Source organism: Rhinolophus sinicus, chromosome 16 (genome assembly GCF_057876585.1).
Source record: "Rhinolophus sinicus isolate RSI-liver-muscle chromosome 16, RSI-T2T, whole genome shotgun sequence".
NCBI classification, from domain to species: domain Eukaryota; kingdom Metazoa; phylum Chordata; class Mammalia; order Chiroptera; family Rhinolophidae; genus Rhinolophus; species Rhinolophus sinicus.
In genome coordinates this window covers 162,833,038-162,859,747 of record NC_142516.1, presented here as the reverse complement: position 1 = coordinate 162,859,747, position 26,710 = coordinate 162,833,038, and positions in this window count along the sequence as shown.

Genomic DNA, 26,710 nt, shown 5'->3' with positions numbered 1-26,710 from the left:
AATAAATATTAATAAACTTACCAGACCAAATTCAAACGCTCATGGTAGATTCCTACGTATCCTTCAAGGTTCAAATCAAGTATTACCTCTTCTGATTATGATAGTTCCTTAAATAAGTTTCTTCCTTAATTAAATATCGAATGCCCTTACTTTCTTGCATTATTTTACAATATTTATTAACATGTCCATACTCTATCCTAAATTGGGAGTTCCTCAAAGACAAAGACTCTGTTTTTGTCACCTTTCTGTTCCCGTGATGCCCAGTGAAGCACCACATATAATACATTTTCACTGAATGATAGACTGAATGGAGATGTGAAAAGATGAATGGGTGCCAGACGTGGGATAGCCCAGGTTCTGAATTGGAAATCAGCATGAATGAGAGGAGACTCGCTGGACTGGAACTGAAGATGAGTTTTGACTTGCAGGGGGAAATAAAGTGACCATACATGGTGAGGTTCCATGGTGGGAGCCTTGAGAACTATGTTATTGAATTTGGACTTCATTTTGTAGTGTTAGAGTCTGTTAGAGGAGGTCGTTCAGTAGAAACATAGTAGGACAAAAATATGATCCTGACAGGAAAAAAAGTTTCTGTACCTGGAGAATTCTGGCCATGATCAATGTCTTACTACACCTTTAGTAGAAAAGAGAGTCTTGCCATTTGGGGAGCTGTCCTTTTGTTAATCTGTGATGTGAAGTCATCAGAACACAACTGTTGTCTTTTCAGAAAAGAAACAAGGTGGGTAATGAAAGTTGATTATAAACGCAGTGTTGTTGAACAGTGCTTTCATCAGAAGGGTTCAGTGTAGGCTCAATTAAAAATGTAAACCTGAATTCTTTTTCAGTTTCTTTTTTCAGGTTTCACTTGCAATAACAAATTTTCTTGAGCAAAAAATCATCTTTGGTATGGTTTGCCTTTAATGCCATGTTTATTCCTTAGACATCAATATGCACAGAAGAAAAAGAGGACCTAAACATTGTTAATTCAAACAATAAAGGGTACATTTTTTTACCCAACTTTTATTCAGTATTTACTTTTGTAACATTAAAGCATTTGCAGGAACTCAAAGATCAATGAAGTTTCCAAAATTAATCAACATTTTCAAAATGTAATTTCAATAGTGAGATAATTTAATTTATTGAATGTTTTGTCATAGACCCAACCTTTGCAAAGTTGAGTAGAAATTCCTACCTTACTTGTGAGGAATCTGAGTCCTCCAACATTATATCAGATGTTTTTAGTTTACATTGTGTAAGTAAGTGTTCCTGGAAAACTTCAGGTCAAGCATTTTTAAGGGAATCCTTTAAAATGTAAGAGGGAGCTTAGAAATAAAATCACCAATAAATTCCTTATGCCATGAGCAAGCCTCTGTCACATGTTTTATGGATCGATATTTCTTGTGTCAGATTTTCATAAAGAGGGATGTAAATGGTCATAAGACTGGGCTTTCTTCCCCTTAATATTATGAATAATGTTACAAGATGCTGTTCTCAAGGACCGGTTGTCTTCCTTTCGATTGTTAAGAACCATTTCTAAAGATCTAACACAAGAGCAGATGAGCCATACTGGCTAGATTTGGGGATAATTGGATTTTCTTTTCTCTTCACAAAAATTATGCATGCCTGGAAAGAATGGCGAGAGTAAACTTCAACCAATGCCTACTAATTACCATCAGTTAGTGCCTGGCTTTTGAAATCTGATTTAAGAAAAAAAAAAAAAAAAGAACTAAAACCGCAGGCTTGGCTGATAGAAAACTGTATAATGTTTAAGCAATGATGGGGGAAGCCCAGTCTTAAGCAGGCTAGACTTTGGACCAAACCCAACTGATGTTTCTTGTCCTTGTTTATTTTGTTACTTGACATGATTCAACTCATTAAGGATTTCAAAGGTCCAAGGGAAAGTACTTCTACTTTGCCAAGGCATCCTTAGTTGGAATTCCATTATCTCCCATGATCCGAGACAGGGATTTCCTCCTACTCAGTTCTGAGTAATTATATGTAAGCAAACCCTTGGTGTTCTTGCAGAGTGACTGTACTGAATTGATGGCTCACCGTGAATCATCCATGCAGCAGGGATCTTCAATGAGAGGGTAAGGACGCATAACATTGATTTGCAGTGTTTAGATGAAGTATGGCTTTCTCATTCATTTCATTTGCTTCATCAGAGTTGATTCATATCCCTGTAAACCATACCCTCGAGTCCTAAAATGATTACAGGAAAAGAAGAGAGAACAAGCATATTCAATCAGTCCTTCCTGCTCTACCGAGTCTAATTTAGATTACACCTTAAGAAATACTGCTTCTTCCTTTCAGTAATCCGAAATTACTGTTCACTCTCTCTCTCTTTTCCCTTCCCTTCCACTCCTCTTCCTCTAGCCAGTAAAAACAAAATGGGTATAAACTAGAAAGCAGCATTTTTAAAATATTCTGCATTTTACATTTCAAAATGTTTACGCTTTCTTCTTTTTTTTTGAGGGGATTAGGGTATGGGGATTAATAGATTCCTCTGAACTTATAAAAAGTGCCTCCTCCCAGAATAATTCCACTAACTATATATTCACAACTGATATGCATCTTTATTTATTTATTTATTTATTTTAATTAAAGTTTATTGGGGTGACAATTGTTAGTGAAGTTACATAGATTTCAGGTGTACAATTCTGTATTACATCATCTATAAATCACATTGTGTTTTCCCCTCCCAGAGTCAGTTCTCCTTCCATCACCGTATATTTAATCCCCTTTACCCTCGACATTCAGCTTTAAAAAGGTTGCAGTCTTAGGTCATCTATGGATCCCCACCCCCTTCCCCTCTCTTGTACTTCCTCCACACCGAAGGATATCAGGTTAAATTCTTGCGGTAAAAATTCCTGGGACATATCCTACCAAGATTTGCGGCCATTTTTCCCTTAAATTTTTGGTAGCATATCCTGCTTAGGTATGCTACAAGGTTCAAGAGAGAGGAGCTCAAAGAAGAACCTGGTAGTATTCAGCATTCTGGGCCACACTGATTCTCACATAATTCTAGAAACTTTTTAAGAGCTTCTAGATAAAATAACAATAGATCATAGAGATTGCCCTGGCAAGTCTCTTAGCCTTCCTCATTCTTTTTATAACAGCTTTATGGAGATATAGTTCACATACCATACTGTTCATTATGTAAGTGTTCAATTCAATGTTATTCATATACAATAGTCCCTTATTTATTGCAATATTCTTAGCAGTTTGTGTCTCAAGAGAGTATGTTGGCCTTTTATCTTAATCTGTTTGTCCTCTACAACTCTCTGTCCTTGGTCTTCTTCACAAATAATAGCAGCCAGGCCCATGGACTTGAAGAGCACCTGTAGGCTGATGACTCACCAGACTGAAACTCTATCCCTCATTTTACCCCGAGTATCCAGGATGCCATTTCAAATTGAAGAGAATTACTGATTCTGTCTTACTTCTGCTCCATTTCAGAAGTGTTCAAGATAAAATCCTTGATACCTACCTTTCCACCACGCCCAGGGTTTACCCTTCAAGTCAGCTCTTTAAAAAACATGCCTAGGACCCATTTAATTCATTTTGTTTTTACTGTCATTGTCCTCTTCACAGCCCCATCATTCTCAATTACTGCCACATTTTCCACACTGGTTTCTTTGCTCTCCTATTGACCCTCTAATCCATTTGCACACAGAAAACAAGGTGATTGATCTTCTAAAACTGTAAATTAGACCATATCATTCCTTTCATTAAAACACTTTAAGAGTTCCCAAGGGATTTAAAAATAAATCTAAACTCTTTCACATGGCTTACAATATTCTACAAGATCGACCTCCTTATTTGTCTCTCATTTCATATAATACTCTGTCCCATCACATATTACTTTTCCGGTCTTTGTTCTATCCTTCACATACACTAGATTCTTTTCCTTCTCAAGGCTTTTGTTGTTAATATTTGCTCTGCCTGGGGTGGTTTTCTCTCAGCCTCCTCAAAGCTAGATGTAGCTCATACTTCTAGTGTTAATTCAAATGATTTCTTCTCAGAGAGACCTATCCTGACTATGCTAAGTAAAGGAGTCTCCAGTTATATTCAAACTCATTAGCTTATGTATTTTATTCATTTATCACCATCTGTGATAATTATCTCATTTATTTGTTTATTGGTTTTGACCATCTTCCTCACTAGATCATCAGCTTCCTGAAGCAATGAATCTTGTTTTTTCTTTCATTGTTCTTACTCTAACACTCAAATCAGGACCTGTACCTTAACAAACATTGGCTGAAAGAAAGAATAAATTAATAAATGAGTGAATGGAAAGTGAGTGCTTGTGGGAGTAGACTGAACTGAATGGGAGAAGCAGTGGCAGTGGACAAAGTCATAGCACATCCTTGGAAACTAAATTGGTGAGAAAAAGAAAAAAAAAAAAAAAGGTAAAAATACATTAAGAAAATTCTGGATGCTAAGTTTAACAGGTTGAGTCATCCTCCCCTTTTGGAATGCTATAACATTATTTGGCATATAATTCCAGGGCATTCCCTGGATACTCTGAGTCTCATCCAAGATACTTTCCACAGGGTAAGAATTTCTAGAGATTGATCAGTGACAACTGTATCATCCTGGAAAAGATGTCATTCTGAAGGTCAGCTTCCATCTAACATTTCCACTTCATTGACACATCAACCATTGCATCAAATCCCCCTTTTAGATGGACAGAATTGACAGCACCTGGTTTGTGTTGTATTAGTCTAACAAAAATTTAGGTTAGGCAAAGCTCTGCAGGACAAAATAGGAAGCAAAAGAAAGGCCGCAAGAATCTGTTTCTTGCAGTGGAGTTACTCTAGATATAGCTGACTTCACTAGATCTTGCGTTAATTATAATTAAAATATCATCATTGAAATTTCTCATGATCCACAGCTCCAGAGAGAAGTAAATTATTGTCAAAACTTTGTGTAGATACAGGGCCAAATATAAATTTTCCTCTGGATTAGTCAAAAGGATGAGGAAATGTGTATCTTAGGAGTGACTCCTCTTGTGTACATCAAATACATAGCGTGGTGAAACCACTGGAGGCCAAGGAACATGTTGGATTACACAGGAATCTAACACTCCCTAGAAAATGTTACTCAACTCTACTGCCTCACTTTCATGGGACAGTGTCCAGCATGAGCAGGGAGACATTCCTCCCACCCCCTATTTTATCTGAGTTCGCTCAAGGAATTGAACCCATCGTCCTGAACCTCATGTGCAAGTCCTCTGACTAGCACACAAAAAACTCTAAGGAATTGTTATTCAGTGAGTCTTGCCATCTGTGAGCCTGTGGAATTCAGGTGCCCACAGGAAGGAGTGGAGAGGTTTTTGCAGCCTGACCGTATCAGCCGTCTCACCACAAGAACCTTCTGTTTTGTCTGAAGTCCTTCTATCACACTCAGGCTGTTCTTTATGGCCAAATGTGAGTTTAACGTGTCTGGTTTACCTTCTGTAAGTGTTTCTCTCACTCACAGGCACCTCTCCTTATATGCAATGGCTTGACTGCTTTGTATTCATGTTTGTTTTTCGAGAGGAAATAGGATGGTTGGACACTGGAGAACATAAATTCTAGAAGTAGTGAAAGTAATGATACTACAAAGAACCACAGGCACTAAGAGTACAGCAGTGAAAATCAAACAAGTGGGATCAATGATGTAAGGATGCAAGAGGTGACTAACAATGTGAGTGTAGGGTGGACAGTAATAATAATACAAAAATTGGGGTGAATTAAGCAAAAGTTTTAATAACTATCTTTTTCTCTTATTTGTGAAGTATAGATTCCTGTAAGTTCTCGTGCTGTGGCAAAGAACTTGGTGGAGAGGAAAACAGTTTTAAAATTTCTCTTAGAACCCAGCCCACTGGAATTATGAAAGCAGCCTCAGTAAGTAAGATAGACTTGCGTGTCTCCAGTTACAGAGGTGTAGGAAAAGGAATGACTTCGGTTACTGGAAACTAGTATTTGCATTGGACAACATCATTATTTGAATTGGATGGTGGGAGGGAAGGTGCATCTTAACTTTATCAAATATGTTACAGATGCAATTTTAAATTCATCCACTCGGGGCCATTTTGTTTGTGGATACAGGATGATTGTTAATAGTTGTTAAACATGTTTTAAAGATTACATTTAAGCTCCTTAAGTATTCTAAGAATATTCTCACGCTCCTAAAGAATTCCAAAAATAATTTTGCAAGTCAAAGACTAACACCTGCTATATTCTAGTGTTGATTATTTTTTAAACTAATTTAAGTATATAGCCTGCTATAGAAGCACGACTTGCTACGCTTTTCTGGTGTACATAAAAGAATCAGAGAAATCTGTTTAATACAATATTGCTTTTCCTTCTTAGAGTAAAACATTCTGAGCTATGCCCATCTAACAAACGAGGTAGTTTTCCTTTTAAGGTTACATTTTCTGGGATGTAAAAAGTATTCAGTTTAGGTGACTTGGATGGTGATTTCTGAAAATTGCTCAGTAAAGGTAAATGAGTCATTCTCCTGCAAATAAAAGGAGCTCAGCGTTCAAGGGCTGCTTCTGTAAGTTCTCCTTGCCTTCCATTTTTATCTATGAGCTGTTTTGAGAGTGAGCTGAGCTCCTGATCACCTCCAGGGATTGCCCATCCTTCCTTCCGCAGCTCATTAACTTGCAGGAAGCACTTCACGGTTCACTCCCAGGCACATCACGCTTCCATCAACGAAGGAGGGTGCTGGAGGTTTGAGCATGGGGGTGGGAATGGAGGCGTTTCCGTTCTATTTTGGTTTCTCCTCCTGACTGGCTGCTCAGCTGTTCATGAGTCACCTCAACCTCAAAATCTGTCATTAAAACAGAAACAATGGTATCTTTTTTTCTGTGCTTTATATGAATTGCATGAAGGCGTTTTTCATATTTCTGAGATACACGTGTGACTTAGTCAAGGTTAGATATAAAGAAAAGTACAATGTTCCTAAGTCATGATGAATAAATATGCTTTTATCATTTAGATCTTGGGAATTCTCTGTACTGAAAAATTAAGCATGAGAAGAGATCCTAATCAGGATTAAATTTGACAAAATATTTATTTGGCAAACTGCATCAAGAATATATATGGTTTAAATAATATATGGCATTAGAACATATTTATTCGAACGTTCATTTCATAAAATTTCATTGAGCATCCTGGCACTGAATTAGACAAGGATGCCATATGACAAGGAACCTCTCCTAAAGAAGAACACATGTTAGAAATTAGACAGTAAATCATCTAGGTCATGGCATATGTAAGTCTGGTGGTATTTGGGAGATTATTTTCCTTAAATATCATTAACTTGTAGTTCTTTAAGCAGTGGTTAGAAGCTTCAGAGACAGAATTCACCTTAGTAGTTTACAGTTATATAAAAAGTTCACATTTATCTTAAGTATGTTTTTTTACAGTATAACAATCTTTTTCTATGTTTATAAGCTTAATGTTTATTTTATTTTTTATCCATTCTTGTTCAATAATAAAACTATTAGAGTTTGTCTCTAGACAGCATTTTGTCCACACTCCTTATATTGTTTTTACTATTTAGTGCTATCAGTAGTGTATGCTTAATGCTCTATAATTATAACTTTTATTAGGTGAGCCTATTAAAATTGCTAAACAACAAATTAGCCTATGCTGATTTTTACTGTCAATATCCAACTGGCTTACATAAGCAGATTTGTTTGCATAGCACTTTCTTTTGTCTTTGTCATAAAGTCCAAGTTTCTCCTATGGATTGTTGTGTACTTGACCTCTGAACTAGAAAGAATATGTTACAGATACTTTATTTAATTCTTCCTGGACCACCCACACACAGGCTTCTACTATATTAAGCAGTCTTAACAATAGGTTCCTACAAACAGACTACTGTCAAACTGAACAGTCTTTAGAACAGACACCTACAAATAATGAAAAAAAGTTTATTTAGGTCTGAGGAACAAGAAAGGAAACAGAACCAAATACCTACCTTTCATTCTCCCATCCAAAGTCCAAGAGAGAATACTCTCATGAACTGGAGTTCTTCGTGGGATGGATGGAGAATTCCAAATGTGATATTATTGGCGTCTCTAGGACCACAGCTCAGTTATGTGGTCTTCCCTCTTTCCTGTCCCAGGAAGAGATGAAAGAGTAACACTGAGTCTCCATGCAGCAGTATCCAAATACTGTGGCTGGAATCCCAAACTCTTAGCCTCTGTCTATGAACTGGGCTCAGTCCTTTTATCATGTTGCAGAACTGGCTCATCACTGGTCCCTCTCTCCTAATCTTGTCCCATGAGATATGGGTGCTTCTCTCTTAGTGCTGTATTTTCTCCACCAAAGATCTACTCAGACAGAGGAGGTATTCTAATTATTATTGCCACAATTGTTTTCCCTCATTTAAGACAAATAAAATTAATAAATTGAATGATTCTTCTAGCTAGATCTTGCTAACCAATATATAAAGTTGTTTTTTGATTCTTGTTCTATTTTATACTAAAACATATGTGCCATCTGAACTCTAAACAGTCAATTAATATTATGAAATTTGTCTTGGAAGGCACATCTCTCTATAATCCTCTCTTCCTGATTATGGATTGGATTTGCTTCTAACCAACAGAATATTGTCAAGATGATGGGCTGTCACTTTCATAATTAGATTGCAAAAGATTGTGACTTCCATCTTGCTAGTGGACTTTCTCTATCACTTCTTGACTTGAGTGCTTTGGTGAGCAAGCTGGGAGAAGCCCACCTTATAAGGAAGAGAGGGAGGCCTCCAGTCAACACCCAGTGAGGAACAGGAGCCTCAGTCCAACAACCTGCGAGGAAAGGAATGCTGCCACAACTACTGATTGAGCTTCGAAGTAGATCATTCCTCAGTCAACCTTTCAGATGAGACTGCAGACCCTGGGCTAATACTTTGATTGGATCCTTGTTAGAGAACATGAAACATGACCCAGCTACGTTGTTCCCCAATTCCTGACACACACCCTCAAAACTGTGAGATAATATATGTGTGTTGTTTGAAGCTGTTAAGTTTTAGAGTACACTTGATCCTTGCACAACATGGGGGTTAGGAGTACTGACCCCCTGTGTAGTGGCAAATCCTTGTATAAATACAATCGGCCCTTCATATCCATGGATTCCCAACTACAGATTGAAAATATAGTTGACTCTTTTTTTTTTTTTTTTATTTTATTGGGGAGCAGTGTGTTTCTCCAGGGCCCATCAGCTCCAAGTCGTTGGACTTAAATCTAGTGGAGGGAGCAGCTCAGCTCCAAGTCCAGTCACTGTTTCCAATCTTTAGTTGTGGCACCCTTGTTGTTGAGAGCTCGCGCTCTAACCAACTGAGCCATCCGGCCGCCCCTCTGGAAGCTCAGCAACAGCTCATTGTCTTCAATCTAGTGGTGAAGGGCACAGCTCATTGGCCCATGTGGGGATCATACTGGCAACCCTATTGTTCAGAGCTCGCACTCTAACCAACTGAGTCATCCAGCCACCCTACAGTTGACTCTTGAGTAACATGGTTTGAACAGGACAGGTCCACTTACTTATACATGGATTTTTATGTGGATCCACACTGTTCAAACCCATGTTGTTCAAGGGTCAACTGTAATTTGTTATGTAGCATTAACTGACTATTACAGGAAGGTATTTTTACAACATAATAGTAAACCTCTTTTAAAAAGGACACATCTTTGAGCAATTATTCTTAGAAGCTGAGCCCCTTCCCTGAAGAAGAGGAAAAAGGAAAGACTGCAGGTGTCATCACTGCATAGCACAGACTATTTACACAAGTTCACAGAGTTAAGGGATCATTTTGGATACTTTAGCATTTGAATTTTTTTCCTTTTGCTCTCTCAGAAGACTGAGTGATCTGGAAGGTACAGCACTCATGCTGGAATTAGAATGCTGCCTAAATGGATGACTGCCTTAAATATATTTGGGAGAAATCTTCACTTTCCTGTAGGGTTTGCCCCTAAGAAAGGAGGAGAATGAGATACTATGACAAGAAAGGTCTGTTTTCTCCACCCATAAGAGGTGATGGAATTAAAGGGCTCTAATGCTGACCATGTGATGTTATCTGAGGAGGCTGTATAGCAGAGTCTTTCAGAGAAGAGGGGTGACTACCCACTCTCCACCTCTGGGGGGTATATGCGTATATATGTATGTATTTGGGTCAGTCAGAGGCTCAAAAAGGAGGGAGAAAATTCAGAGTTCACCTGAGTGAACACAGACAAAGAAAGGGAGAGGAGGCTCTGTCCTTTTGTGTATTAATTATCTTCCACTTCCTTCCACCCCTGGCCCCACCCCAAGTCAGTTTCTCCATAAAGCTGAGCATTGCCCCTTCCTAGAGCTGTGTCCATCCAGCCCAATACCTGCCCCTACCACTCCTCTTCCTAGCAGACAACCCAATCTCATTCATACGATCACTTGGCCTCAATTCTTTCTTTTAAATTAATTTTATTGGGGTGACAATGGGTAGTAAAATTATATAAGTTTCAAGTGTACAATTCTGTAATACATCATCTGTATATCACATTGTGTGTTCAATATCCAAAGCCAGTTCTCTTCTGATCACCATATATTTAACCCCCTTTACTCTCTTCTACTATCTCCCTCCCCCATCCCGTAGTAACCACTAAACTATTGTCTGTGTCTGTGAGTTTTTGTCTCTTCACTTGTTTGTCTTGTTCTTTTGTTGTTTTCAATTTTATATACCATATTATCAGTGAAATCATATGGTTCTCTACTTTTTCTGTCTGACTTACTTCACTTAGCATAATAATCTCAAGATCTATCATGTTGTCGCAAATGGTACTATTTCATCTTTTCTTATGGTTGAATAGTATTCCATTGTGTATATATACCATATCTTCTTTATCAAATCATCTATCAAAGGACACTTTGGTTGTTTCCATGTCTTGGCCACCATAAATAAAGCTGCAATGAATATCGGAGTACATATATCTTTACGGATAAATGTTTTTAGATTTTTGGGGTATATACCCAGGAGAGGGATTACTAAGTCATATGGTAATTCTATTCTTAATTTTTTGTGGCCTCAATTCTTGAAGCCCAACCACATGGATCTTCCAATAGAAGGGAAACAGCTATATAACTCTTTCAAGAGACATGATCTGAGTTTTGGAGACATCATTTGTTCTACTCTACAAGACAGAAGGGAAATACACACTGTTAGTGCCTGCCTGAGTCACCAACATTTAGATGTTTCCTTTCAGCATTTTTCATGCTATGGGGAAAATGCATCACCATGCAGGAGTATGTGAAGGACAGCAGTCACAGATTAATAATCAGGCAGGTCAGAGCCCAGTAGTGGATTAAAACCAACAGTCAGAGATACAATCTTATTACTACAAACACCTGTAAACGGTATTTTTCATTTATTTTTCTCCACTGACTTTGTTTTAGTCAGCTTAGGGTGCCATAACAAAATACCATAGACTGGGTAGTTTAAACAACAGAAATTAATTTTCTGAGTTCTGGAGGCTGGAAGTTTGAGATGAGAGTGCCAGTATAGTTGGTTTCTGTTGAGAGCTCTCTTCCTGGCCACCTTCTCACTGTGTACTCACATGGTGAAAAGAGAGAGGGAGAGAGAGAAAGAGAGAGGAGTGGGGGTTGCAAGCTCTCAATTATCTCTTCTTATAAAGACACTATGCCCATTATGGGTACTCCACACTCATGACCTCATCTAACCCTAATTACCTCCCAATGCCCCAATTCCAAATACCATCACATGGGGGGGTTAGGGCTTCAACACATGAATTTGGGGGGAGACAACATTAGTCCATAGTTGGCTTATTGTCACATATGTATTTTTCCACACCAAGTTTTAACATGTTTCCTAGAGAGCAAAATTCAATCTCTTCTTTGTAGAGTATCTTCTATGAGACACAGAATTTTGTCATATAAAGAATGATTTAAAGAATGATTTCTGGTAATTGCTTTTATATTCAAATTTTTACCTCAAAGGAACTCAAATGGAAACAAACAAACAAAAAAAAAAACTACCTATAGGTTGTACTGGTATCATGCCTTTGAAAAAAATGTCTTTTAAAAATAATATTGATAAAAATTCTGCAATAAAGTCATGGATTGGGGATTCAGATATGTTTTTAAAGGTAATAAAATGTATTTTGCACATAGCAACATCGCTCACAAATCCCAGTTACCTTATATACGAAAACTTACGCTGAGTGGCCTGAAATAAGGTCCTTATACCCCGACGCTTTCACAACCTTCTCCTTTTCTTTATAACAAGTGCTCACTATTATGGGAAGAATGCCTGCCTTTTCTTTGCAGCTTTGCAGAGCTTTAAGGAAGCAGGGTTCTTAACCACACTCTCCTTTTCTTGCTTACACTTCTGACTTCTCTAAGTTGGCAACAGGATTTTAAGTTCATCTCTGAGATAGCATCACTCTTTAACCTTGGACAGTTTAAAACTCTCTTCCAGGGCATCTCTAGGCATTTTGTGGCTTCATTCTTTTATTCCCATGTCAAGGATAAGTGGACTTGAGCCAACAAACAAAATTAGAGCAGAGCCCTTACTGTATTTCCAGATCAGCTAAACCAATTAATACAATTTAATTAAAACTTATTTTATTTCCTTTCTGCAGAAGAGGCTCAGAGTGCAGCTGTTGCAATTGGGTTTTCAGTATGTGGTTCCAGCTTCATTTAACTCTTACATGGACATTTTCAGAGTGAGACACTCCTAATTGACCTGACTTTAAATTTCCCGTGTGGTACCATGGCAAATTACCTCTTTAAATTATGTATTTTCTTAATCTCAAAAAGGAAAAAGTTGATTTCATTCTGACTTTTTTTTTCTTCGGATTTAGTGCTACAGTAGTAGCTGTGCCTACAATGAACTATTCATATTTGGTAGGTCTCACCAAGTTATTTGAATGAATGTAAAGTACACCTGCTACAGGAAGAAATGTCCTCTAACCAAAGCACAGGATGTGTTTTTACCTTGAATAGAAGTAAAAATTCATAACAGTAATGGACTTTTTAGCTTATAATATTTACCTTGAGCAGTCCTATAAGTTATACTTATGGTATTGGCAAAATAATCTGCTTCGTTGGCGTACAAGACAAATCCAGCAAGCACTTCCCTATTTATTTGGATCCCCACATTTATGTTGGGTTTATAGAGTTCCCTTCTGGCATTCGGCCTATTATAGGGACAGAGTTCAAGTTCCTTTCTCAAAAGTACACAGTTGTAACATACTTTATTGCTCTTCTTCTTTACCCTCCTCTAGTCTATGAAATCTTTATTGAAACTAGAGCAGAAAAAGTTGCTCTTACCTGGTCAGAACTGAGTGTGACTGCAAATAACAGAAACTCCAACAGAGACTTGAATAATTAAGTGGTTTATTTTGCTCATGGAGAAGTCTGGGAAGGAGTAGACTTGGTTGATACGGTAGCCAAGCATGCATATGGGACCCAGGTTTTCATTTTTAATTTTTGGCCAAATTTAAAGAATGGCCCTCAACTTCATGGATACAATAGAATTCTAGAAATTCCACATATCCCATCTATGTTTCAAGAAATGGATAAAGGAAAGGAAAGAACAAGAGCCTTATGCCAATAGAGTCTGTCTTACTTTTAAAGATTTTCCTAGAAGCTCTATCTAGTGATTTCTGCATACCTCTTTTAGGGTTCAGTTAAGTACAGGGGAATCTGGGAAGGTGAATATTTTATTTTGACACAATGGTTCACCCCAATGAAAGTGTGGTTCCTATAGTATAAAAGATGATGAAAATATGCATTTGGTGTACAACTAGTTATATCTGCCAGAGTCTACAGCATTGGCCCCTCAATATCCAGATACACATTGATTCTATTATTCTGCACCTTAGGGAATACTGTAAAATGTGTGGAGACATTTTTACCTGTCAAGATAGCTGGGAAGGAGGGGTGCATGCTAGTAGCATTTGGGGTCTAGGGGTTAGTAAAGTTAATTGTCCTGTAATATGTGAAATGCTCCTGAGTCACAAAGAATTCTCTCACCTATAATTCCAATATTTGACTCTCATTCAAACATAGTAATACCACTGTCCTATAATTTAGAATTGTATCCTAAATTCATAACCATTCCTCTTCTGAGTCAAATAAAGAATTTCTGAGACTATGTAACTTTTATCAGATGTAACGTCTTCTTATCCAATAATCTAATTATCCACCTGTAAAACATCCAATATAAAATGGTGGCATAAAAACAGCGTTAGTTGTGATTAAAACTCACATTTGGAAGAAAGTTAATGTTTATGGCACATATCAGATCCTGCTGATATGAATAAGTACAGCTCTTCATTGACTTAGCTGGTAGCCCGTTTGGGCATTTTGGGAGATCTCGCTGGTCGATTATTCCTCACCACCACATTGAGCAGTGGGGTAGGAGTGCAAGTTTGAGCACTTTTGACCATTGGACATTGGGGCAGGAGAACACCTTGAGGGTTGTGTTCAGTTTGTTGTCCTTCAGTTAGTGCAGTTCAGAGTCCAAGGATTACTTTGGGGGTTGAATAGTCACAGGTGAATGTTGTCGTGTCCTGGATGTTTGCTTGTTTAGACAATATGAGTTTCTCAAAACTTAGTAGGTTCTCAGGCTAGTAGCTTCAGCCAGTTCTCCAAGTAACTGTAGCCAAAGATCCTGTGTGGACATAGTTTTATGCATTAAAGTCTTTTATTGACTGGCTTTTGTGACCTGACCATTTTCCTAAACATTTACTGATCAGTGCCTTGAAGTAATTAGAAACAACCTTGAATAGGGATAAAAAGATTTAGAATAACATTTTTTCAGATCACTCCCTGTATTTGACAGAGAACTTGTATAGAACCGATATATGGGAAGGGCACAAGTTACCAACCTACAACTACCTCTTGTAAGCTTCCTCTGTTTTAGACAGAGAAGAACTTAGCTTGTTCAACCCTCCAAGGCTCATGAGAATTTCACTCAACTTGGTTTCCAGGTCATTTACAGGAAGTGTGTCTCTCAGCCAAGTTATTTTGTTAATCCATCTCTGCTTGGAGATGGTCTAATTGTAGTCTGAGCTCATTTACCTCTTTTAGGACTAGCTCAAAGAAGAAAGAGCGCATCCCACCATTCTGAATTGTTCCCACCATTTTCCCTCATACAACAGCCTTGGTTTGCACATGGTCAATACATAATGTGGTGACAGTTGAACCAAATGTTTTGTTACTGAAAAATAAACGTCACCAGCTGCATGTAATTGAATCCCACTAAAATGGTTTAACCAAATTGGAGCTTATTTTTCTCATAGAAAGGAGTGGAGATAAGCAACCCAGTGGCTCCATGAGATCAGCAATGGCAGGGGTCCCTTCTTTCTCTTGTTCCACTAAAATTAATGTGTGGTATTTGTCCTTTAGTTTGTTGCCTTATTGCCTAGAACAAAATGGCTGTTTTGCCTTCATCTTCAATAGTTACTGTGTGATCTAGAATATGCTGTTAATTTTTTTAAGTTCAACGTCCTAAACTCCTAAACTATAAAATGGAGATAATAATATGTAAACCATATGTCATCCTGCCTCTTGGTGTCCTCCACAGCTCCAGCCTGCTGCTGTCCCTGTCCTTTAAGATTCAGATAAAGCTAGCTTCACCTCCTTCTCGGAGATGATGAAAAATCTAGCCTATTTTCCAATGTATCTAATATATTTATGGATTCTTGGGTGCCTTAGGCTTCTGATAGACTCTCTAGATCTAGTTTCATCCTTCCTCTGAATTCTAAGTCCCCTGTCTGCATCTGAAGGTTCCAAGTTCTGTGGTCTTCACACTCCTGATTTGACTATTTTAAGGAACCTGCAGTGGATAGATACTTATTGTTAAATGCTGATTTCTTACGTTATGACTTTTGGTTAATAAAAGGTCCTCTTCCAAACATATCTTGACAATCTCATAGCAGGTCTAGGTTTTATAGAAACTGAAGCTTATACCATTTGGGGAACCCTTTTTAAAAAATAATGTAATAAAAATATTATGAAATTATAAAATCAGAATCAATTATAAAAGTGGATATTTATTAAGAATGAGAAAAAAATACAACCACACATTTTTAAAAAGTTGATGACCTTACTCATCACAAAATTCACAAAAGCAAAATACTATCTTTATTAGAAACTGCCTGACCCACTTCTGTAGTATGTTTTTTTCATATACTTTTGGGCTGCAAGCTCTTTAAATTTCCATAGGACAATCATTTTGTAACATTTTCTGTGGAAACATCCATGAAGATAATTCAGTTTTCCCTCTTCCTAGGTTGGTCAAAAAAAATATTTTTATTATTTACACTTTAGAAATGTTGATTTCAATTTTATAAGCTGGTATCGGTAATATGATTTAAATGTTTAGGTTTCTGTCAGTTTTCAAAACTATCAAATTTCTGTCATATATGAACTGTAGAATCCGAGGGGATTTCAAGTTTTCTTGTGTAATGAGTCATTTAGGTGACAGGCTGTAGATGTTGTCGTGTTACTCTTTAGGCCAACAGGCACAGTAGGCAATAGGGGTATTTCTACACCAGAACAGCCAGCAATGACTTAACTGTGTGCAGAAGTGACTGCAAACCATATATACGCCGTGTCCCCAACTTGCCCAACCCCAGAAATGCCACTGCCACTCAGGTAGGGAAGGTAGGTGTTGTGAGCTTGACAGAGGGTGTTGAAGTGAAAAAGGATAGCCAACTGGGATTGAAATGTCTTATTTGTGCGTGTGTTAGAAGCCTTGTAGATATGGTATCATAGTTTGCAGTCACTGCCATGTACAGGTCAGTTACTGCAGGTTGTCCTGGTATAGGAACACTCCTACTGCCTAGTATACCAGCAACAACATCGTGACATCTGTGGTATATTGTTTATGTGTCCCCAATTAAGTGAGTCACCACACAAGAAACCTTGAAATGACCGCTAATAGCTTGCTAAGGTCTCACAAACCTGGGTAAGGCCTAAACTTACGCTCAACTAGTAGTATAGAAAATCTTTCTCTGGTAAACTACTATCAGAGTAGAAACTATAAATTATGAAGCCACGCTAAGTAAAAGCAATCAGAAAGTTATGCCACTTGACTGCTTTGCCATCATTCTGCTTATGACAGCCTAAATAAAAGTCACATACCTTACACCTTTATGTCTCTTGTAAAATATCCTTTATCTGATCTTAACCAATAGTGGAGATTTGGGGGGGGGGGGGGGGTTTAGTTCATAAATTTGCTATTCTAGCTAATGTTTGGTTTTTAATTTTTATATTCTTTATCATAAAAACAAGGGAGAACACATGGTGAAACCATGTCACAATAATACATGCAAGCAATCAGGAAAATACAAAGCTTCATGAACTAATTGAACCTTACAGTAGAGAAAGCTCTGTTACACCCAGCAAAGCTAAGCTTTGGGGGAAGTTAATACTTCTTCGACAGTTGTACTAAGAACATTAAAAATACTTTTGCCAAGGAAGGGTATCGACATTTTAATCTACCTTACACTGATAAAAAGAAAAACACACAGCAGGGAGGAGGCAGGGGCAGGTTTTCATGGAGCCACAGACGGTAGAAACAAAATGTTCTTTGTTTGGAGAATATTGCACCTGCATTAAATTTACTGCTGACATCTCTTCGTAGAAATTTGATTTTTCTCTCATTCCCCCACCTTTGATTGTTTTCAACACTGAGGAATGTGCGGCATGCCCGTTGTCCTCCTGTCCTTGCAACATTTCTGTCTTCAGCTGTGAAAGAGAACAGGGCTTCCTTACCCCCTGGCCATCAGCACGTCATCTCAGCTATGCACCTGCGCCCGTAACACGACACTCTACCGCGCAGAGCTTCATACTTCTGTGACAGACGCACGAGATCAATTTCCTGCCAATTGGGCCTCAGAGTTGGAGCCCTATTCTGACAAGGAAGGTCTCTTTCAAATAATCCTAACTACTAAGGCCAGCTCAAACACAGACAGAACCTTTAGAGGAGCTGTGGTATCGATATCATAAGTGAAGGAACCCTGGCCTTCGGCACAGTGATTGTGGGGATTTTGGGGGGAGAAGGGTATCTATAATCTCAATGTCCATATAGTGAGTTGACCCTGACATTTCATATATTTTCTGAATATTCCACATAGGAGGGAATGTGAGTATGATGGATCACACATAGTGTGACTTTTGTTCAGAAATCATTTTATCTGTGAAAGCATTATATGTAATGGATTCGTGCAGCTTTGTTACTTATGTTTCGGTCCTTGTAGCTTTCTCTTAGCCGCTGCAGAGGTAGAGTTTACGCCACCTTTGGACCTTGTGCTCACCTCTCTTATTGCACCGGTCATTCTGCGCAGCAGTTACTTCCTCAGCTAGCATCTCATCTCCTATCTGTGAGTTTCCTCAGTCAGATTGATATGTATTGTCTGGTTCTCAGTGCCTAAACCTACATCTCCATCTTGGCAAATCTCTACTAAATAATTGGTGTTTGTTTGTTTGTTTAATGAATTAATGGATTGTCAATCAGATTGATCACTTCCTACAATAATACCTCTGGCTGAAACTTTGTCAGTTTGGCCTTGGCAATTATTTGCTTTATGAATACCTGCAACCTTCTTTCTGTGACTGTGAATGTGCTCCAGGTTAATTTATTTTCAGCAAAAGAGCAGAATTAAAATGGAAGCCTTTTTTGAGACGTCGTTTCTTACACTGAGACGATGCTTCTTAATTTTTATTATACCATTTAACTTTCAACATAAGAGTACCCTGAGATCCTTTTAGACATCATCCATGTGCTCAGCTCTCATCCTCCAGTTTACAGTGGCCTGTAAAGATCATATCTCTCCATATTCCATGACCACATCCAAGTTTCAAGTGATCTGTGAGTTGCAAATTTAACATTAGCGCATAAACAAGCCAATTCATGTTGAATATTTTAAGTCCTTTCCCTCTCTCAGATTTTCTTGCTTATTAGGAAGTCAGGGAAAGCAAACTCATATTTAGTTACAAAAATTTATGTAATTTTAATTCAATCCTGATAAATGTTACCTAAGTATGGCCCAGTTCATTCATCTGTGAGGTCACTTTTTATGTTCATATCACAGTATTTGAGCCTGATTACACAGGAGTCTTAGAAGTTCGGTCTTTACCAGGTTTTCTCTTTTCTAATTCCCAAGTGTTTCTGGCTTGGGAAGGCTTGTATGTCCCCTGTATCTCCCTGATTGTTGACCAGTGAGTCAGCTGGCTTTTCCACAGTAGGTTCAGGACCTTCCTCTTGCTTTCTTGAACCTGGCTTTTGCTTGAACCCTCAGTCTGTTGCTGCTTCCCCTGCACCAGCTCATTTCTGTTTGGTACACAGACCTTCTGCTCAAACCTCCTGAATGATAGCTGAGACCTGACCATCACTTATTAAAGTCTTAAGGATAACAAAAGGGTCTTTAAACTGGTCATCAGTTATGGGTTTTCTCAGAGTCCACAGGCCACGTCTATCCATCGGAGCCCCCTATTGGACACTTCTGTCTAATGTGGTCCTACCACCATGTTGTACAGATGGTTTTAACCCCTGCTATCTCTGCCAGTGCTAGTGCTGGAACATGTCTCTCGTACTACATCCCAAGTCCTCTGCTGAGGACCATCTATTCCTCAAGCCTGGAGGGAGAAAGGGGCATTTCTGCCTTTATACCTGTCCAGAGTCGGCCTCTTAAATCCCCATTTTCTCTCAGAATAGGTATTCCATGAACTGTTTTACAGTGAAACCGTCCAGTCCTTTCAAAGGAAAGGCATTCTTTGGGGTATCATCTTGCCTTTGAAAGGCTTACAAAATAGTTGTCTGTCATGTGTATATTTTGAGTATATTGTGTTATTCAACTTCAACAGTTCAGTTCAGTTTAGCTTCCACCCCCACTTGTATGTGGGGAAGATCACGTCTCTGCCCTCAGTGGTCTAATCATCTACTCTAAGTGAGGACTTAGATAAGAATAAAAGCACAAAACTCTCAAAAATAAGTGATACATTTCAGAGTCCATGCACTAGAAGTCCTATTCAGAAAAGATACATTTTCCTAAAATAAGTGATCTCCCAAGAGTCGGCGTTGTCCACTTGGAAGATAACTTCTCATACAAAGCAGAGCTTTGGCTTTTGGAACCACATTGTCATAAATCTATCCAAAAGTTGTGAGTTACATTTACAAACCAAAAGGCCCGTGCAAATATATTTTTTTAAAACAAAGGAGCAATTTACTCCCAAAAGTTAGTATGGGCATCCACCTCTATAGAAACAGAACGAAAGGGAAACACCATTTCCTCTATAAAATTATTTTTTTCATATTTCTAGCTATATACATATCCTCCAACATTTGAGGAGTCTAGTCTCAGCCAAAATACTTTCAAAACCACATAACAAGATATTGTGTCAAATCATTTTTTGAGCCATTAGGTTTTTTGTTTTCTTTTTCCATATTTGACAAGGAAGCAAGTTTACCTTTGGGATTGTTGCAGAGTGGGAGCTAGAAACTTTGGTAAAAATCTAATCTGATCAATTTTTTCAGATGTCTGGGAGTGTGAGGAGAGAGACAGACATTTGCCTTTGAGGGGAAAAAGTATTAAAGTGGGAGAGATTTTCCCCTAGAGATATTGGTGATTCCCCAAAGCAGTGGAAATCCTTATACCTCCTCCACACAAGGCCCAGAAAAACAGAAGCCCTCAGAGTGAAGAATTTCTTCCAAACATAGAAGCTCCTTGCCTACCAGAGGTGCCCAAGATTCAATTAGGGCCAAGTGTGCAGGCCCAGCACTCCTGGGAGAGTATGTAACTCCAAGGTGACCAACATGGAAAAGTGACTGATGTTCCCTTGCCTGGGAGTTCTGTAGTGCGCTGGGACCCTTACACATTTATGTACATTTAAAGGAAAAAGGGGAATTAGAAAATGTGTCCCTGCATCTCAGACTATGAACTAATATTCACACTTTCCTCATGAGAAGACTATTTGTAGAATCCCCATTTCACAGTCGAAGAAGCTGAGACCCAGAGTGAGATTTACTAACGTATATTCTAATTTTTCACAAAGAGAAGATCGCAGAGCTGGGATTTGCATCCAGATCTGCTCTACCTCGAACCTGTGCCCTTTTAACCAAACCTCTCTGGCTTTCAGCTTGATCAAAAACTGGGGAAGATAGTAACTATCCAGTGGAGAAACCTGGAAGACAACAACTTTACCAAGTTACCATAGTATGTCAACATCATGAACCTCTTGGTATGATTCACTAAGAAGAATACAACATATATTTTTTTTTTTTTTTATATTCTTGCCCAAAATGCATAACCTCTGTCCAAACATGAGAACAAATCAGAAAATCCAAATCAAGGAACATTCTATAAAATAAAGGATCACAATTTTTCAAGTGTGAATGTCAGGAAAGACTAAAACTGTTGTAGATGGAAGGAGACTAAGGAGAAATAGGATATACTACATGCAATGGGAGATTCTGGAATGGACTCTGGAACAGAAAAAAAGAACATTAGTGGAAATTGGTGACGTTCAAATACAAACAGTCATTTATTTCATATCATACTGTATTAATATCCTGTTCTTGGCAATTACAGTATGACCATGTAAGATTGTTACATGAGGGCAAGTGAAGTGAGGGATATAAGGAAACTCTTGTACTGTGCAATTTTTCTGTAAGTCTAATTGATTTTTCAGTTTGTTTTTATAGTGAAAAATAATCTACATCAACTATGGAGTTTTCAGCAGACGACTTTTGTTGGTTCCCAATTTACATGGTACAGACATCTGGAGACACCTGGGCTGACTCTAAGAACTCATTGGGATAGTACTTTCTGTGCACATAAAATTGTAAGACATTTACCAAGTCCACATGATATATCTTTCCCCTGAAGGAAAGATGATAGTGATGCTACAAATGTTGCCTGGGAGCCGTGGCAACATTATTGACCAGGATGAAGCTACCCAGATAACCACCACCACAATCCTAGATAATAATTGGCCTCAGGCATTATAATATCAGTTCTAATAAAATTTAAACCCTACAGACATCCACCACTTTTTTGTTTTTCTGAGAAAGCTATTATTAGGAAGCAGTAAGTTATCAGGAAACAAATGCCCTTCGTTAGTTACAGAATGTTTTTAGGAACTCAGATATACTCAGGCACCAATAAGTAAACAAAAGGGCCAAGTTATACTGATAAGGGATAAACTCATGTTACATTACTACTGTAACAGTAGTGAGTGATCATGAAGCAAATTACTGATAATGATCAATCTGGGTGGATGGCATCTGTGTCCACAATAAGGAGGCAGAAAACAGAAAGTCCATTTATTTATTCTTTCAGGAAATATTTATTAAGCCCTACTATGTGTCGGGCAATATTCTAGACCCTGAGGATATAGTGGGGTATAAGAAAAACAATATCTTCTCTCAAAAAGTATTATTCTCTCTATAATACATATTGTGCAGAAAATAAAACAGGGTAGATAGAACTTTACCTGCCTGGGAAATGGTGTAGAGGCAGGAGTGCTACTTGGCTTAGATTATCAGTTCTCCAAAGAACTGTCATTTGAGCTGAGACCTGGCAGAAGAGCCAAGGCAGCCATGAGAAGCTCTAGAAGGACTTGGGGGCGGTGCTCCACGTAGAAGCATCCTTTAGTGGTTGCACAGAATTTGGAGTCAGACTCTCTGTATTTGAATCATGGCTCTTCCAATTACCAGCTGTTTGATGTTGGCCAAGTTCCTTACTTTTCTGTACCTCAGTTTCCTCATCTATAAAACGAGGATAATAAGGGAACTAAATGTATTAAATACTTGAATAAAGGGCTGTTTGTGTTTGTTAAATGCATGCATACATACATATATTCATACATACATCAAGTCAGCCTGGGGTTGCACTTGGAGGCAATTAATAAAGCAAAGGTTTAAGGGTACAATGGTTATACTGAATCTTAAGGTCTGGGGCAGGAATTCTCTCAGCAGAAGAAAGAGACAATGGAAAGCTGTTTAGAAACAACTCAGGCTACTTGGATCACTTCAAGTAAACTGGAATAGACAGGGGAACAGATATGTTCCAGGGGGGCATATTCTGGTTATCTATCACTATGTGACAAACTATCCCAAGACTAAGTGTTTAAAACAACAGCTTATTATTATTATTATCTCTCACAATTATGGAGCTTGATGGGCTCAGCTGGGGGCTCTCATGCAATTGCAGCAAGATGGTAGTTGGGGCTGGATTCATCTTAAGACTTCTTACCTTACTATCTGATTCCTAGGCTGGAATGGCTAGAACAGCTAGAGGGTAGTTAAGCGTCTCCCTCCCCACATGGCTGCTCCAGGTGGCTAGCTTGGGCTCTCCCACACAGTGGCAGTCTCTGGGTAGTCATGCCTTTTCCATGGCAATTTCTCCTAGAGTGAGAATTCCAAGAGACAGGAAGTGAAAGCTGCTCATTTCGTAAGGCCTGTACTTGGAAATGCACAATAAGATTTCCACCATACACTGTTGGTTGAAGGAGCCAGAAACCAGTCCAGATTCAGGGGAGAGGACACAGATGTTAACTCTGAGGTGGAAAAGGGTGAAAGAATTTGTGGCCATTTTTAATCTGCTTCAAGGTGTGATGAGAGACAAGATTTTAGAGCAGGTTGGGGGGATATCTATACTCAGGAGGGCCTTTGTGACATTCAGTCATGTTTGAAATTGATCTGGTGGGGAATGTTAGAGACGTTTTCAGTTTTAAATATGGAAATACTAAATCTCTAGATGTGACAACTGAAGACAAGATAAAACAGATTTCTTTCTTTTAAAATTGTGGTGAAAACATGAGAAACATACGGGAAAGTAAAGAATAATACACTACTCTAATTCTGAAAGGTTATCATTTCCTTCCAGAACTGCTTCCTTACAGAGAAATTCTCTAATGGCCACAGATAGGTCCTAAGAAACAGAGAGATACAGTTGAGACCAGGATGCATTATGGGTAAAAGTTGAGGGTAGAAAAGGTCTTTTGCCTAGTACTCAGAACTTCTCATTTAGTTTGATTTACACAAAGACCATTTTGGAGTGGGAGAGTTAGCCAAGCTTGGGAGAGTTGGTTTATCCATTTTTGTACAGTTGCTATAGAAACTCACCTTAGAGGAACTAATCTAATTCTCTAGTAATTCCTTAGCAGCTGGTTTCATGGAGAGTGTAGACATAGTCCATTTTCTATACACATTTACATAAGCATTGATTAACATTTTCTTCCCATCAGTTTTAAAATTAGGGCCCAAGAATTTAGAAAGTTGTCCATGGAAGGAGCAGTTATACAGTTATGAAACTTAAAGCAATATAACTTTTGTCAACAAAATCCCATCTGGGATTGCCATGTGTGGGAGATTTCAGTCAAAGTGGAAGAATTCTTACTTTATGTGTAGATTCCTAGGTACTAGGAGTAAGTGCCTGATATGGATAAATGTGTTTCTTTCTTCACCATGAAAAACGAACCACAGACCTCAAAATAGTTTCTTCTTTAATCATTTTCCTAAGCCACAGAGCTTCACAAGTATTATTTAACAAACACCTGCATCCTGCTTATTAAGTGCCAGGCATGATTTGAAGTACTTATAAATAATAAATCATTTTCTCATCATTACTACCCTAGGAGGCAAGTGCTATTATCATTATCCCCAGTTGTATAGATGAGGTATAGAGCATTTAGGAACACAGATAATAAAAGACAGACTGGGGATGTGAGCCCATGCAATTGGGCTCCAGAATTCACATTCTTAAACACTATACTTGGTTCCCTCTATTTTTCCCGTTAACACCAGTATTTTAGCCTTCACATAACTATTTTAGCCTTGACCCATACTATTATAATTATTGTAAGCTCCCTGAGAATGGAAATCCTACCTTATTTTTCTATGTATCCATAGTATCTGGTATTCTACTTAGGAACCAGAAGGTTCTCAATAAATAGGTTTGCCTACATGAATGAAACTGGGTTAATAATAAGAGGTATAAATGATTCTCAGACCTTCAGATCTGTCATTCAGTAGAACTGTGTTATCCAATAATTATGATGTCTACATATGCTTTTTATTTTCAAGCACAATTGAGATGAATTTATATATTTATCCCATTTCTACTTTCTCCTGTATGTATAAGCACTCACATTCTTCTCCCTAGGAAGAGTCATAGAAAGTCTTGCAACTCGAATTTGATTCCAAGACAAGTGTTAATTGGTAAAGATTGCACAAGCATTAAATATTATATAGGAATCAGAGGGTCAGTTGGTATTTCTGAATCAGATAGCTCTGACAATGAAATATAAAAGAAATGACATTTTGCAAACTAACAAGTTTTTAGCCCTGTTGAAAAATCATTTCTTTATCACCAGTAGGTTAATCAAGATTGATTTCTGTGAACTATAAATTCCTTAGTGTACAATTTAATTGAGGGCACTGTTGAGAAAAATGCCTCTATTATAGACAGAGTCTCTGAACATATATCACTTGCCAATGTATCATAGACATTTGAAAATTTGTATGATTCAGCAAATATTTTTCATTTAATTCCTTCATTTTTTTGATAAGTTTTCATAGTGATGACAAGTTTTAAGATAGGAAAAGCCATACTTTAGTCATTGAACTATATGGTTCTATTTTAAAACAAGCCTCTTGACAAATAGAAAAGTTAAATATATATATATATATTTTTTCTTAGATAAGAGGGCAAATTTTTGAGAAAGTCACAATTATAATCCTGATTTCTCAAGTTTATTGATTTGATTTTTTGATTAGAAGAATCCAGGCATTTTTTTTCTTCTAAAAATGAGACATACCTATACAAATATATGTGTTTGAAATACTTCCAATATTTGCAAAATATTTCCTCTGAAAATTCTTAATTACAAATGCTCTGTTTTAAATCTTTTCTGAAAATGAATTTTTTTAAAATATGAATCATTTTATACTGTAGGATTTGTATATATTATATTTCTTGTGAAAAAATGAAACAAAATCTTTTATTATTATTATTTTTATTATTATTTTTTTTTACGAAAACCAGACTCAGAGACCCTGAAAAAAATAAATATATGAAAAGGTAGAGAGAGACAATATCAATGAAAGCATGCTTTTCTTATGAAAGTTTTAAGATGGACCTAGGATGCATCAAACACAAACCAGGGATATTGTAACTGGGACAGCACGCAATGTGGGGAGCTAATAAAACTACAGACCCTGAGCTTCCATCTCCTGTTACACTGATGTTATCTGACCTCCTGAGTGTAGCTATTAGTCTGGCTTGTCAGCTGTCTGCATTGGACCAAGGAAAGATCATCCTTTATCTCACTTATAATTTTTAAATATATGTGGAAAAATTAAGGGGCAGCACAGAATACGCCAGAGGAAATGGTATATTATAGCAAAATAGTTTTGTTATTTTATCTTTTTTCTTTGACTAGAGAATAACCTTACTATGTCAGAGGTTCTGACAGCAACCAAGGCAGATCAGATAGTGCTGAGTGAAGTTGAATAGTTCGATACTAAAAGCAGCAGAGAGATGTACTTAAAAGTCCAGAGACTTGAGGATAGACTGAGAAGTTAGCAGCCATATATTTGACAGCTGAAGTCCTCTAATGTAGAGATGACCTCTTCCATGGTAATTAGTAACTGAAAATGCACATATGAAGGAAAAATCAGATATCCATTAATTTATTTTCCTGTTGTCTAA